A 15,598-nucleotide genomic window follows, 5' to 3' on the forward strand; every position below is an offset into this window, starting at 1 on the left:
TTACATCCAAGCCAGTGGGGTTAATTCATTTCAGCATGTGCCTGTCATTTTGTGCCACTGAATGCTAAGGCCTCATTTTACAATTCATCTAAATGGATTTGTTCCCAGCTTCCCAGTAAATCTATTTTATAAAAAGTTCTGAGCTCTCAGCAGTATTCTTGACAAGAATCAGGATGAAACCAAGATATTTTGGGCTATACTGTGAAAACTGAAAGAGAAAAAGCCAGTGGTTGGGTTTTCTCAGAGCAGTGCCAGCCATGAGCTTTCTCTCCCTTTTTTTGGTTTTGTTTTTGTTTTCTTTTTTGAGTGTTGTTCCATGGAGCGTGGTGATGGTGTGGTGTTGTGGCTAAAGATGAAAGTTCTTTTATCTTTCATCAGGCCAAAAGTATTGTTGAAAACAAGGCAGTGTGCTTCAGTGCAAATGAGGTCATCTTCACGTCTGACACGGAGCTGGGAACTCTGAAATGAGGCTGGGAACCACAATTCAGAACTTGGCTACTGAAAGTTGTGCTTCCCGCAGAGTCTGGGGGGATGGCCTTCTCATTTCTTACCTTATTACCACCCTTTAATTTTCAACACGTGTTCACATATATCTGTTTCTCTTCATCCCATGGAGGCTAGCAATTTTAACTAGTCATATTAATCAACTGTTAAAAGATAAAAGCAGTTTGTACTTTACAGCAATAAGGGATGTGATCAAGGGAATTGATGCTGACCTTGTTCCTCTTGACGGTTGTTCCCAACCTGTATTTAAATGAATTTCACTTCTTTTGTTTCATTTCCCTAGAAGTGCTTGTGTGCCTGAAATAATGAAGTGTTCAAATAGCAATTTTAACCTAGGTCTTGAAGCGTGAAGTTTCATGACACCTTGGAGTTCATCTAACAGCTTGCTGCTTCCTACTGGGCTTCCTCTCTCTCATCCTGTAGTCTAGGCACTCCTCCTGCTTCTCCTGTGCCAGCTCCAATACCTGTCACTATTTTTTTTTTTTTCCCCCTCCTGAATTGTTATTTTGCTGGCAAAAAAATGAAGCGCTTCCCTGAGAGGTCAGATGAGCATGTGTCCAGTGCAAGAGAAGCTGGAAACAGCGGGACTGCCCCTTTTGACATCAGCCAGCCCTTTGATCTTCTCAAATGTCTCATGGGGTCCACCACAAGGGGTATTTTGGCAAACACTGAAAGCTGCTGCCAACAGGAGTCCTGCCTCCTCCTGCCCCAGGTAGCTCGTTCCTTCCCGTGTGCCAGTCCTGGAGGCCCTGGTATGGTCCCTTCTGAACTGAACCGAGGAACTGATATGGTTTAATTAATGAGTTTAAAAAAAGTAGTAGTTTTGCTGGAGTAAGTCTCCTACCTATTTCACTGTAAGACTCAACAAATGGTTACTCTGGTGTCACAGCTCCTGGTGTACTTGGGGTTTCTGTTGACTGAGGGGCAGTTTCATGAGATGTTTTCATTGCTACCACCTTGGCTCTGCTGATGTAGATGTTTGTGGAACTATTCTGGAATACCAAAGCAAAAAAGTGACATTTTTTAAACTTCTGAGACAAATCTGTCATTTTTTAACCCAGCCAATTTCAGCTATCTGCCATAACCATGAGAAGCCTTAAAGACAAGAAATTCTTAAGCAGCTTTGTAACTGAAGAAGATAAATCATCAGAGTAAACTACAGTAAATTGACCCATTATAATTTTAAACACCCCTGAGAAAATCTACTTAAAGGTAGTGTATTCCGCACTATTAGAAAAATCAAGATCTGCATTTTCTATGCACTCCTGCATACTCTCCCCAACTAAGCAGAAAATTCCCAACAGCTCCTAAGTACTATTGCCTACTCACAGAACGTTTACTGCTTTTATGATTTTCCAAACAGTTCTACCAAGTAAATCGATCATATTAATGTAAGAAATAACTGTGATAGTTGAAATTTTGGAAGCTTTTGAGTAAACTAGAGGATTGCAGTATTTGACTCATATCCAGTTTATTAGGATTTCTTCTATCCAGCAGTTAGACCCTCAATCCATTTAAGCAGCCCTTTGCTGAAAGCACATATTTGCAGAAGGCAGTAAGAGGTCTGTGCGCCATAGTGGTGCCCGTGGCTTCACCTTTCTCGCAGTAGTAGTAATGTTGTTCCTAACTGGCAACCAAAACAGCCGACGTTGGCAGAAAAGACTCTGCAAACTTGGCTAAATGGGATTTAACAAATTAGATTGAATTGGGTTATGTTGCAGCTTAATTTTGTTTTGCATTTTAAAAGTTGTGCTGTAGTGATATTGAGATACAATGCACTATTATATTAATGCATTATCATATTAAGGCTTCTGAATGTATCTCTTAATTTTATAAAAAACTGGGTAACAGTTTGATGGAGTGTGGATTCTGCAGTTGTTACTGATTCTAAAATGCATTTAACTGGCTTTTTCTGATTCAAGAGGGTAAACTTAATTTATTTTATTTATCTTATATTTTTAATTTAGAAAATGACACTATTTGTGTTAAAGCTCTTTGAATTTGTTCAGAAAAAAAAAAGTTCAGCTGTATCACAAAAATTCTCATTCCAAGTGGTTTTATCATAAGCTAAATTTTTTGACATTTTAGCAGTGCATCATTTTGTAATTTTACAGGTGTTTTGTATAAATCTACTCTTAAGTTTTTCATTGGCTGACTTTTATCCTGAGTATTCCTTTATTTTGTCCCCTCCCTTTTCCTAGTAAGACCTTATGCTGTTGATATGAAAATGCCTTTTTTTCCATGTTGAATTGCTTGAACAAGTTTGTTCTGGATTTATTTTTCAAGTGCAGAGGGTCTGCCCAACAATGTTCCTTCTGCCTCATTCTGTTCGCAATGTTTGACGATCACAGTGACAAGTAACCTTCAATAAAAACATAAAGAGGTTTTAGGCTTTAAATAGGTTGTTCCCGTGATTTGCACTTCTATATAGCTTTGAATTTGCTGCTTGTGCTAGTCTGTCTTTGTTGACCTATGTATAAATGAAATGAACCTGTATTTGTAGGTACCTATTTTGATATGTTGTAGTTTTCATTGCAAAATATGGAATAGAAAATGAGCTGTAGAATCCCGCTTGGAAAATAAAATTTTTGTAAATTGAACTAGATATATATGAAGCATTCCTGCCTCCTTGGTTATCTGTACCTGCGTAGTGTAATGTGTGCTTTCTGGGTGTGTTTTTGCAGAGAAGGCAAAGACCTCCCCACCCAAGCTGGTTACAGAACTCAACTGTGCATGGTGCAGGGAGTTTGTGTAGGAACCGGTTTGAGATTTAGAGAAAAAATATTTGAGTTGTCAATAGAGATGTAATGAGCCACCTGAAGCCTTAATGCTCAAACTGCTTACTTTATCAGTCAGGCTTGTAACTGCCAGGAAAATGTTCTTTCAGCTATATTTATGTAGAGCATCCAGATGTCAGTTAGCTAAATCACAGTCATATATTCTCTAGAGAGATTTTAGGTCTTGTTTCTAGTTAAACGATACAGCAGGTGGTAATCAGAATTCAGATCACATGTCAACTACACCAGAAGTTTTCGTCATCTTGCTCTCCCCCCATTTTTCTATGCGTTTTTGCATGAGGCGGACAGAGAAAAACATAAAGCAGTGTGATAACACTTCAATAGCTACAGTAAAAGAAATTTTACTACAAGGAAAAAGAAAGAAATGCTAATCACATTTCTTAGCAGTTTATTTTGGTTTTCTTAGTTTGAAGAACTGACTCAATAACCTGTTTTAATAATTAATACATTGTGAAATCTAAAGTGAAGTATTAGAAAAATGGTAAGGTATGCGTATAAAATATCTTAAATTAATTAATTTAATTTATTGTTCTGAATTTTATAGAGAAGCAGCAAATTGAATATTTTCTCTCTTTCTCCTTCACCAATACTACTTTTTCATCACAAGTCTATAGTTATGTACTTCACACTTAGTTTTTTCTGAAGTTGCCATTACTTTTTTGAATAGATAATTTTTAATTTCATCATAACTAAATCTGAAGATTTTGTATGTTTGAAGTCTTCGTGGTTATTCAAAACCTATGATCGTGGCTTGATTGGGAATGTTTGGTGGTTCAACAGGTCATAGGTTTTTCATTTCCTTTGGTCTTTGGTAGAAACCTCTTTCCTTGTAATTCTTGGTTATCAATTAAATTTATTCATTAACCAATGTTTTATATTAAAACTATATATATTTGTTGTCCTTTTGTATAATAAGACAGTCAGAAAACCACAGTATCATGCTTTTGTTGATACACAGCACTATTCATTAATAAACCCAAGATACTGACGTTATCACAAAGACTTAAACATTTTTTTTTTGTCAGAACTCGAAGGTAACTTAAGGCATTGAATCTTGGTTAGTTACTTTAAAAAAGGCCTGAGTGTACTAAGTTGCCGTACATTATATTGAAGTTTCGTGAACTGCTGGACTGGATGTCTTGCCAACCCTGTGTCGTCCATCATTTCGCCCAGATAAGGAAGACCTCCTGGTCTGTGGTTCCCCCTAGATGGTCCCTGCTGCCTCAAAGGTATTTGGATTTCGTAGGCGGCGTGGCAGCTGGATCTCAGGGCAGCAGCAGGCTTCAGACTGCTCTGAGAATTGGCCAGCTCAGGTAAAGAATGTAATTTGCCCTGCATTACTGAGGACAGCTGCATCTCAAATACAGACTGTTTTATTCTTCCATAAGCTAGTCGAGATTTTCGTACTTTTCAAATATTGTCAAAAGAGTAAAGGAAACATTAATGCTCTCTGGGCTGCATTACCTCCCAGGATAGAATTTCTTCTCTGATCATTGCCTAAAAATCTTTTTTATCTTAGGTCTGTGTCCTTTAGTGGACTACTCTGCTATGCAAAATTGTTTTTATTGCACGACCACACGTAGGCCAGAGTAGCCAATGAGGATACAGTTAAATAAGAACCTGGAGTCTTGTTGTTTGGAAAAAGAAAAAAAAAAAAAAAAAAAGCAGAAAATCGAACGTACTTATTTCAAAACTTTTAGATCAGTTTTGTTTCTGGTGCACATGTCAGGCAGAATGTGAGCCCCAAGCAACAAAAGAACACTTTGTTTCAAAAGGAAGAGGCTAAGGGGTATGCTCATTAGATGCAATGCATGCATTCCTGGGGGTGGGGGGGGAACACGACTTCTTTTTTTAAAGGTAGTGCATAACTTAAGGCTGTCCCTTGATGGCAGTAACTTTTGAACTGAAAATTTATATACATTCCGCGTGCTTATTTTCCTCTGCAGTTCGTGAATAAATGAACTGGTAGTGCAACAACAGTATTATAGCTCAGTGTACTGCAGTTTTTGTAGACTGTCAAGTAGATGCTTTATGACATACCAGTGTGGTGTATAAGCTGTATCAGTGTCTTGGTCACCTGAAGATGAATACTGATAAGCCTCAAGTACTGTAGCAGTCAATTTTGTGTAATTTTCCTTTTACCAGATCTATTAATTTTTAAAAAGAGAAAGGAAAGAAAAGGAATAGTACTGCTGCCTGATTTTGCATCTTTCTCTCCTTGATCCTGTTGACATCGCACTACTGTGCATTATTTTCCATTAATATAATAGTAGGGCCTCCAGCTGGAATGTGTGCTGCTCATCACAAACCTTTGAGCCCAGCAGTTCAGCCAGTTTTCAATCTGCTTTGCTGTCTGCTTCTCTGGTTCATGACGTGTCAGTTTGTCTACAAGGGCATTATGAAAGCACTTGAAAGCCTTGCTAAAGTCAAGATACACATCATCACTGCTCTCCCATCATCCACCGAGCATGTCTTCTCACAAGAGAGGGCTATCAGATTAATTACGCGTGATTTCCTCTTTGTAAATCCATGCTGACTACTCCCAATCACCACCATGTTTTTATTTCATTATTTCCAGTACTACAATGAAGGTGAGTCTTTATTAGAAAAAGTTAAGACTAGAAAATAAATTAGTGACATTTTGTCTTAATGCCTTAGAGAAGTCATTCATTGCTGTAATATAACCTGTATGACTATAGATCTGTGATTTTTAAAATTGTAGGTGTGAGTAAATATAGCCATAAATCATCACCTTCAAATGTTATTTTTAACAAACTTTATTGTCACACAAAAAGAGTAAATACATGTATTTCCAATATCTGAAACAAATTGTCATGGTTAGGTACTGCATTTGGTTCCCTAGGTCTAGTTGGAGATCCCCTTAAAGTGTAAAACCACATTTCTGTTAGTGAAGTATTAGGGCTAAAGTAGCAGAGTTGGTATGGTTTTTTTCTAGTATCAAGAGAACAGAAAAAGTAGCATTTTTCACTGTTTATAAAGGTTGTTATTTAAGTATGCTAATTGGCCACTTCCACCCTATTTATTATTAACAGCTTGACAAGTTTAGAAAAACTTTTCAGGATCTGTAACAGTAGCTGTTTCTGAGTTTTGCTAATTAATAGTGTCCAATGCATTAATTATTTATTTTCAAGCATGTTTAAAATGCCCCAAGGATTTCTTGTTGAAAAGTGGGATAATTCATGCTGCCCAAAATTAATGTGAAAATGTTACAAGACTGAAGATAGCCAGAAGCAAGCTATTTGACAAGGCCTGCAAATCTCGTGTGTGTGTGCAAACTTCAGTGCTTCCATGTGTTGTTTGGTGCTGCTGCCTTATTAATATAATTGTCTGTATTAAGGGAATCTGTATTCAGGGTTTTTTTTCCCCCTAAAGAAATGCTGATTAGTGGGTATTTCATGAGGTTTTGTACTTCTGTCAACTAAACAAAAGTTAATTGTAGTCATATTTTCATACATTGTGACTCAGAAATTCATGAAAATGTTTGTTGTAGTAGATAGATTGGTAGAGGTAAAATTTTCAAAATAAAATTCTCACAAAGGCCATGTCTTCTATCTGAAGCAGAAAATGTACTAAGAATATACTTGGAAATGCACTGAGAAGAATGCCTGTGGTCAGCTATGGTAAGGAAAAAAGGATTTGAATATTACAAAGTGATTAGTCTAGGCCAATACGCTGTGTGAGGATACTTACAGCCACATTGAAGATCAAAGATTGTATCGGAGGTGTTTCAGCAACAAATATTAGAAAGATCATTGTCAAAACCTGATGATGGTTTTGTGCTAGTAAGTGTCTTTTGAAGCAATTGGAGAGGGACTGGTCCGTGGGTGTACAGGGTGGCTTTTGTTCTCAGTGGATCCTGCCCTCTCTCATGTAGAGGGGAAAGGAGTTTTCTGTCATGCAGAGATAATAAAAAAGACAAACAGAAGCAATGAGGAAAAATGTAATCTTATGCAGTTTTTTGTTTTCTGCAAATGAATTCATGTCTCTTGTTCTTCTTTCTCATTGTATACAGGAACTGTGAAAGGCTTTGCCTTTTCCTCAAGGTGTGTTTTTGGGAAGCAATGCTCATTTTCCATACATACAATGATATTCTAGCATCTTTGCTACCTTTTTTGTTTTCCTAATTACACACATATTCATTTTTAGAGTTTTTAATAAATTTTGCCCTGCTCAATTTGGAAATTACCCTGAGCAGTACTCCTTTCTTTTTTTTGAATCCAACTTCTTTTTTTTCTTTATGCTGTTGTTTATCCTCCTACAAAATCCAATTTTCTTATGAAAAAATATATTTCAAATTCCAGGTACATTGAAAACTGCATTGATACTTTTCAGCTGAATTATCTTTTTTGGTATTGGCTTTGTCCACATACATGGCACTGACAGCATTTTTTAAGTTACTTCTAGAAGTTGAACTATCTTTCCCTCTCTCTAGCGTGGCCATTCAAAACCGGCTAAGCCCTCTCTTTCAACTTACTAATTTTCTATTTGTTTCTGAGGCTGTTAAAATGTTCTTCAATACAAATGTTCTGGTGTTTTATGGCACATCCCAAAGTAAGAGGCTTGAATGGAAACAGAATAATGAGTCGGTGTTGGTTTGGCTCTGCTGAACATGGAGCTGCTCTGTGTTCAGCACTCTCAGCCCTGGCCACAAAGCCTCTATCCTAGTGATGAACGATGTATTTATGTTACTGTTAAAGAAAGATGGACAAAGATGGTGACATGTGTTCCCCTTACTTTGGTATCAACCAGAATAATTTTGTATGTTTTTGTATAACCAGGTATGGATGGCCCATATAATTTTAGCCATGACATTTATAGTTAGTGAAAAATAACTATGCAAAATGTTTTCAATTTGACAATTCATGAATGAATGAATCCCAAATGGCTAATGGGACAAAAAAAAAGTGAGGGCTTGCACCAAGAGGGCAAGGAGAATGAATTACCATAATAGTACCCCTGCACTGACTTATTAGTCGTAATAGAGTCTCAAACGGAGTGTTCAGTGTTTCATGTATATTTACTTATGGTTTTTTGCTTATTGTGTTACTACAGTCAAGTAGTTCTTTTATTATTTCAATTCTGAAGTAAGTATAAGTATCTGTAAGACTAATAAACATTGTATTCAGACAGTAGGAGAAAAATGACAATGTACCTTAGTTATGCTTTGGAAAGAGCCACTAATTTTCTCTGTTTCATTACGTTTAAGTCACAGAGGTGTGTTTGTTCCCTGTGACTGGTGAGCTGTATTCACTGTAGTTGTACCTGGACAGATAATGAAGTGTTGCACTGCATTTGAATATTGGCTTATGTTGACTTTTGTTTGGAGTGCATTAAACACTGTGATCTTGAATTGTAGCCCAGATTTTACTGGCACTTAATGAGGTTGATGGATTCTGGAGAAAACACTGCTATCAGTCTTTAAAAAGTGGAACTAGTAAGAGTTGGAATGCAGATGAAAATCTGTTTTCTAACTAGACTTTGAACACCGTGCTTGATCAGGAGATGCCTATACCTTAAGATACATTAGGAATTTATTTGACTATAAGATTTGTGTTCAAAATTCTTTTCTCTTGCACCAGTGAAGAATGTAATGCGGGCCCAATACAATGTAATACAGACTGTAATTTATCTGTTATCCAGTCTTGCACTGACTTAAACTGTATGTCATTTGAAAATTGCTTGACATAGAATTATTTTCTAAGAGCTCAGCAAAAAACTAAAACAATAATGATCCCTAAATACTTTTTATCGTAGGTATTATATTTTAAAATTATTTCTGTTGCATATATAAAAGCAAGTATATCCTGAAAATGTAAATTCTAACCTTGTGCATCATCTATGCAAAGTATGTCTGTATGAATATATGGAAATTAAAATGTCAGGCATTTGGATGATCAGTTCTTAGGCTAAGAACTTGAAGAAATTCATTCTTTGTCATGGAAAATTCACAAACCTTCCATTTGTTACATACATGAAAGTTCCACAGTTGACTGTAGATTCACAAAAAAATATAATTACAAATTACCCAGAGGTTTTCTAGCTTTTTTTTTTTTTTTTCCAGTTATCAGTTGTTTCTCTTTTTAATATTTCTTAATCATATGATAACTTCTGAATAATTTCTGGAATAACAAAGTAGCAAAGAAAAAAGATAAAGGAAAAATAGGACAAAAAATCTTTGAAATCATACAATTTGTAAGCTTTCAAAAATAAGAGAGAATATAAAGAAGCCTTGGGAAAGAAGAGTAAACATATTTCTGAAAACCAAAAGAGAAATATTCAGTTCAAAATTAATTTTTTTAGACTCAGGAAAAAGTTTATTAAAATAATTTGTACTTTAATTCTTGTTTCATTTAGATCCTATTTTGGCAGAGAAAATATGTCATTGAAGTGCAGTAAGAATGTAACTGTATTCTGGTTGTTTCAGAACTTAACTACTGCTTCTAATAGCTACCAAAACTTCTTCTGACTTTACAGATTTTCCTGTGTTACCAGTAAATACTGGGATATGGGACAAGTAGATGGTACTTATTGCTCTGAAGCAACATTTTAACGCATGAAGGTACAATACAGTGATCTAAGTTTGTTCGTATTTCCTCTGTCACAACTGCTGAACCGTAGGTGTCAGAGTCATGTTTTGGAGGTAAGAACATGGATTTGAGGTCTTGTTTTTACCATGGAAATAAACTAATTTTAGTTACAATATTTACCTGCATGATATATTAACTGCATCTGTGAAGGTTTTATATATTTAAATGACTTGATATCTGTATCTACAGCTGTATTTTCAACACCATTTGATACTGACAAACTCAGTTACACAATGGTTCGAAGTATTTATGCATGAAACAAAATACAGCAGGCATTTCAATCTTGACTGAGGTGTTTTAGGAAGTTTATTTTTTAAAGTGGAGCAGATTTTATGGAAAATCAAATGTGGATATATAGCAAATTACTGTATGTAAATGAGTTCATTTCAGCAGGCTCATGTCCTTTCTTATCACAGGATAAGAACTTGCTGAGATAAAATGATATGCTTATTTATCTGATAAGGGCAACTCCATATTTTTTATTGGGAAATGGGAATTTTTAAGTTGATAGACCTCTACTTTTTGTAGAATTGTGGCAGATGCTTAAGCTCATAAACTACAAAATTGCTTCTTACTTTAGGACTATAGTATCTATACCCTGCTATCTGGGAATAGGTCCTTTTGTGAAGTTCATCAAGCATTCAGGTGTCAAAGCTGGCAACAGCAAAGAAATACCACTTGAATTGCATATGTTGTCAGCTCAGACATCCTTTTCAAAACCCAAAGTCCAGCCTGAATACAGATGTATCAATGCTGTGTCCCATTCTCACAAAGTACTGTTCAAGAGATTTGCTTTTGTCCGTGTGTAAACACTCAAAACTCTGGCAAATGTGCATGTTTTGAAAACTTCTAAATTACCGTAAAATTGAATTTCACCTTGTGCTTAGCTCTAGTCAGTTGATTTACATAGGTTTCAAAAGGCAAATAATCAGTTTTCAGGGCTCTGAGAATGCTTCTAATGCATCAGTTGTCAGTAAACCTGATCTGTTTGCAGTGTTTGCATTAAATATGTCTCTATTACTATAATATTCTAAATTATTTTAAAATAATGATCACTTAAACTTTGTCTTAACACAGTTCCAATGGAATGAAGGTATAAAATTCTCTACAGAAATAAGATTTTTTTTCTTTTTCTCTCTGCCTTAAACCTGCTTTTCAGAGGGCTTTAGAAATTTGTGCAATGTGTTTGTAAGGACATAAGCATTCAGTTTTACCCTGCTTTCTGGAAAGCAATCAGTGCAGGTTTTTATCTTTTGATTCCTTCAAATACTTTACTGTCTCTCTCTTTGGGGAAAAAAGTTGAGCTACTATTTAGTCAAACCTGTTTTAGAGAAGCTTTCTGTTTAATATCATCCTGCTATTCCTGAAGTACTTTTGTTTCTCTTAAAGGAATTATCCTCCACCTTCGATTTTCCATCTTTCAGATACTGTGTTTGGAAACTACTATATACCTTCTTACTTCATACTTGTTTGAATTACATGTGTCCAAACTTGCTCACTTCTTTTGTCCTTGAATATCATCTTTATTGGTTCTTTGAACTCTCTCCGATGAATTTAATTGCTGGTATTGAAACAAAGTAGAAGACAAAAACTTAGTCTGTAAAACTTGACAAACAAGTTAAAAAATTACAACTTTTGGTGAATACTTTTGACATTATAATTTGGTAGCATAGTCAGTATATTTTTGTCTAGCCTCTCTTCCAAACCAGACAGCCTGAATATTCTGAACTGCCCAAGGACTCATTTTATCGTACAAATGTTTATGCAAATGTGTTCTGTACAAGTTAACATATTACATAAACTGAGTTTTATTCTCAAGCCTAGCATTTCATTTTATCAGTCTGTCATTAAAAATAGCCAGTTGCAAATTAGCAGTGCTAGCTGACTCTCTTTAATCAATTTCCTTAGCAATTGTGAGGTTCAGAATTACTTTCAGAAAGCATTTAATAATGCCAGTGTTACATTTATATGGCATCTCAGGACAAAGGAGTTAATTATGACACAGAATCTAAACTGCAGATTGACAGAAATAAATCAGATGAGGGAGAAGAAATCCCACCAATATTATTTCACAAATGGTGGCATCTAATTGCCTTCTGTGTGTTCACCAGGACTGCTCTGAATCTTGTTTCTGAATGATTGATTGCTCAGCTCAGCTGTTAAACTGGATTTGCAGTTTATCGAGGGCTGTTGTGAAGTGAGTAAGCCTTGAAAATGAGTTGAACGGCATCATACATTACTGTTGGCTGCTGTGTTGGTTAATGCTGCACATCTAGCCCTCTGACATTATCACAGACATTATAATCTTCTATTACTGCAGGGGAATGGCCTGCTATCAGTAATGTGTTCAGTCCTTGAAAGATTCAATATCAAAAGCCATTTACTTCTGTAGGATTGCAAGTTTGTTCTATGTATTCCTATTGCCTTATAAAGGTATATACATATATGAGTTGTTTGGCCACTGTGTTCAGCTGGAACATCTTGAGTAGCTACCACTACATATGTAAGTAGCATTTAGGTTTGACATTCTAAATGCTGCTGGCCCCATACGTAATCTGTGTATACTCACATCCAATGACTTACTGTATCATTTGCTTTTTCCTCTCTGCCTCTACAACAGTGATAAACCTGTCTTACCGTTATCCAAAGGTCTCCAAGGGCAGGCAGCGAGCTCCAGAGTGCAAAGCACATCCCTGGTCTTCAGCTGTACGCTCATGGAAGAAAGTACTGGACAGTACTATGGAACCACGGAGACAAACCAGGGTGATGGAGAAGCTTGAAAAGTTTAAGGTTTGGTTCGCAGTGTACCACTATTCAAACACTGGAGAAGGGACAAAATTTTTCTGATTTTTCACGATAGTTCAAACTGACTGAGAAATTAACTGTACAATATGGTATCTTCCTTTTCAGTCTAGGATTAGCTTGATGAAAAGTAATGCTACGTTTCAAATGGCTTGTTTTAGGTATTTCCCAAGCGTCAATATTTTTTATGAGTGAAATATCAACTGAACACAGCCCCAGTCACAGATTTGAACTGATATATACAATATATTTGAGTCCAGCTGGTAAGACTAATAAAGAATGCTTGTTGCCATGGCTTATTTTTATTTAGAGAGAAAAAATATAAAAATTTAATATATGTGTATAATATACAAATATATATTTATGAAAAGACAGTGTTGTTTTACAGTAGAAGTCAAATGTTGTCCAACCTCTCATGAACTTGCTCTGTCCAACATTTACCTCCGTTCTTATGGCTGTTTCTAGTGCTCGCTATAGGCTATTCTGACATCTCCTACTATGGATAAAGTATTATTCAATGTCATTTTAGGTCACTTTCACAGAAGAGCAGCACAATCATGTAGTGTGGACTATATGCACTGGCGGCTTGCCCAGAACAAAACCAAAATATTAATTGGGAAGCAGAAATGCAGGTGAGGAATACTGTGGGCATTCATTCTGCAGATCAAATGGGAGGTTTTGATTTCAAGAAGGGATTCTTTTTTTGTTGAATATCTCAGGATTCTGCTTACTTTAGTTTGATGCCATCTTGTTAAAATATTTTCTGCATGATTCTACATTAAAATTTAAATGACTTTTCTTCCCGTAGTCATTGCTTATGGGCATAATTTGTAGAAGCTTATTAATTTCACCATCCTTTGTACGTAAATCAATAATGGACACTAGGAAGATTAATGTTCGTAAAAGAAAAGATGATATAACAGTAATAAATCTTTTGTGGGAGTCATATGTCTTCTTCAGTTACCAGTACAAAAATGATCAAGTTAGATCTGGTGCATAACAAAGATTGCCTGTTGGTCATGGGGCATAACTCAGCAATGGTGGGACAGGCAGGTGCGCTCTTTTTCCCAACATTGGGTGGCCTCAGTTCTCCAGCAGAGCTCTTGGCATTCCTTCCTCGGTGTCAGATGCAGGACATGGTCTTGAAGAATTCACACAGGACTTTTAAAAGGTCTGTAGAAGTAAAATAACTTTCATTTTTCCATTGGGTTTTTTTATCACCAAAACCACATAAAATTAAATTAAAAAAAAAAAAAAAAGAAAAAAGAAAAAAGAAAAAAGAAAAAAGAAAAGCTGCTCTGAAGTAATGTTTTGAGGAACGTGACCCTTTCCTATTCCTTTATCACAATTGACAGGCCATAGAAACTCATCTCCCAAATGTTTCATGAAAAATGTTTTGCCAGGATGGCTGAGCAGGCTATACTGAAACCAAGTCCCAGCTGACATGTGAATAATCTCCACCCTGAACAATTTGGAGCTGTAGTGAGAGTGTTGTCTGATAACAGATGGGTGAGTCCATGCCACAGCAGCTGAGGGAGTTGTAAGAAATGCCATGTGGCTGGATTTTGTGTATTTATTTTTTCCAAAGCCTCTCTATTGCTTCCTTGCCACAGAAACCTATTCCCCCAGCTTTCAAAGTGAGAAGGAAATTTTATTGTCTCCTTAATCTCAAAGTCCTTTTCCACCAGTAGTACCTAGAGAGCAAGGGGACAAGATCTATGCTAAGACACAGCAAAGCAGTTTTCCTTCACTCAAGAGGTTTTATGTGCAAAGTAAAACATCCATCATAAAGGTCATTTTTACTCCAGTGGTTCCGACTCCCTCCTTCTAAACAGGTAACAATGTCAGCTAAACCCAGCTGCACAGAGCAATTCAGATCCTCCTTGTGAGGTACTACACTCGTATCACTCTTTCAGGAGTCACAGAGAAGATTGTTCTTTGGCCATACATTTCCATATGAAAAAAAAATACAGACTCTATGGACTATGAAGCTTGATTTTTATCCTTCAGTTTCCCTTTTGCAACATCCCTATAGGCTCTCTTTAGGGGTTATCCTGACAAGCACTTAAATGAGATGACAAAAAAACAAAGCAAAAAAGAAATAAGAAGTCAAAACAAAGACACTCATGAGAGAATTGTCTCTGGAGTAGGGACTCCCCATGGCATATCACAGATTCTCAACCAGTCTTCCTAAAATTAACACCAAAGGGAGATGGTCTTATCCCGAACTGAAACACCAGAAAAAGCCTTAGAAAGTTGAATTTCAGAATTCTAACTCTTTGTGAGCTGATGCATGCAAGTGGGATTAAGCCAACATTGCAATTTATGAGCTAGAAGGTGAGCTCTTCAGTGCTGCTTGTTTACAGCAGCCTGCCATGGGGAACTGGGGAAGTGATAAGCTTCTGGTAAGAAAAGATGTTCATTAAAACCAAAGCTGGATATTTCAGGCTAATTCCTGAGAGTATGGCCTGAAGTGTTTCTCATCCATGAGCATCACCGAGATTGCTATGAGGGTGCTCAAAATTTGGCATGAGTAAAATCTATGTTGAGTTTCTTTAGCAGATTTTTTTCTTTGGAGGGGTGTCTAATCCTGGGGTCGTTGTCCATTCATAGTCTTCCAAGGAGCTGCTACATGACATTGGCATTGAGCACTGTGCTCGGATAGTGCTTATGGATGTGGGTGGGTAGGTGGGGGCAATGCCAGGGTGGTCTGGAAACTGTTGAGTTTCAAGTGCTTCCTCTGAGTCTGGGTTCCCCGAGCCTGGGCATCTGCTTCTCTTGAGAGACCTCTCAGAAGTGAGGATACTGAAAGAGTCACAGGTACCTCCTTGGACACTTTTTTCAGTTAGACTCCTTTTCATGGAGCGCATATTCATTTGCTTTAGA

This window comes from Nipponia nippon, unplaced genomic scaffold (genome assembly GCF_047370975.1).
Source record: "Nipponia nippon isolate SJK-2023a ecotype South Korea unplaced genomic scaffold, ASM4737097v1 scaffold_12, whole genome shotgun sequence".
Classification (NCBI taxonomy): Eukaryota; Metazoa; Chordata; class Aves; order Pelecaniformes; family Threskiornithidae; genus Nipponia; species Nipponia nippon.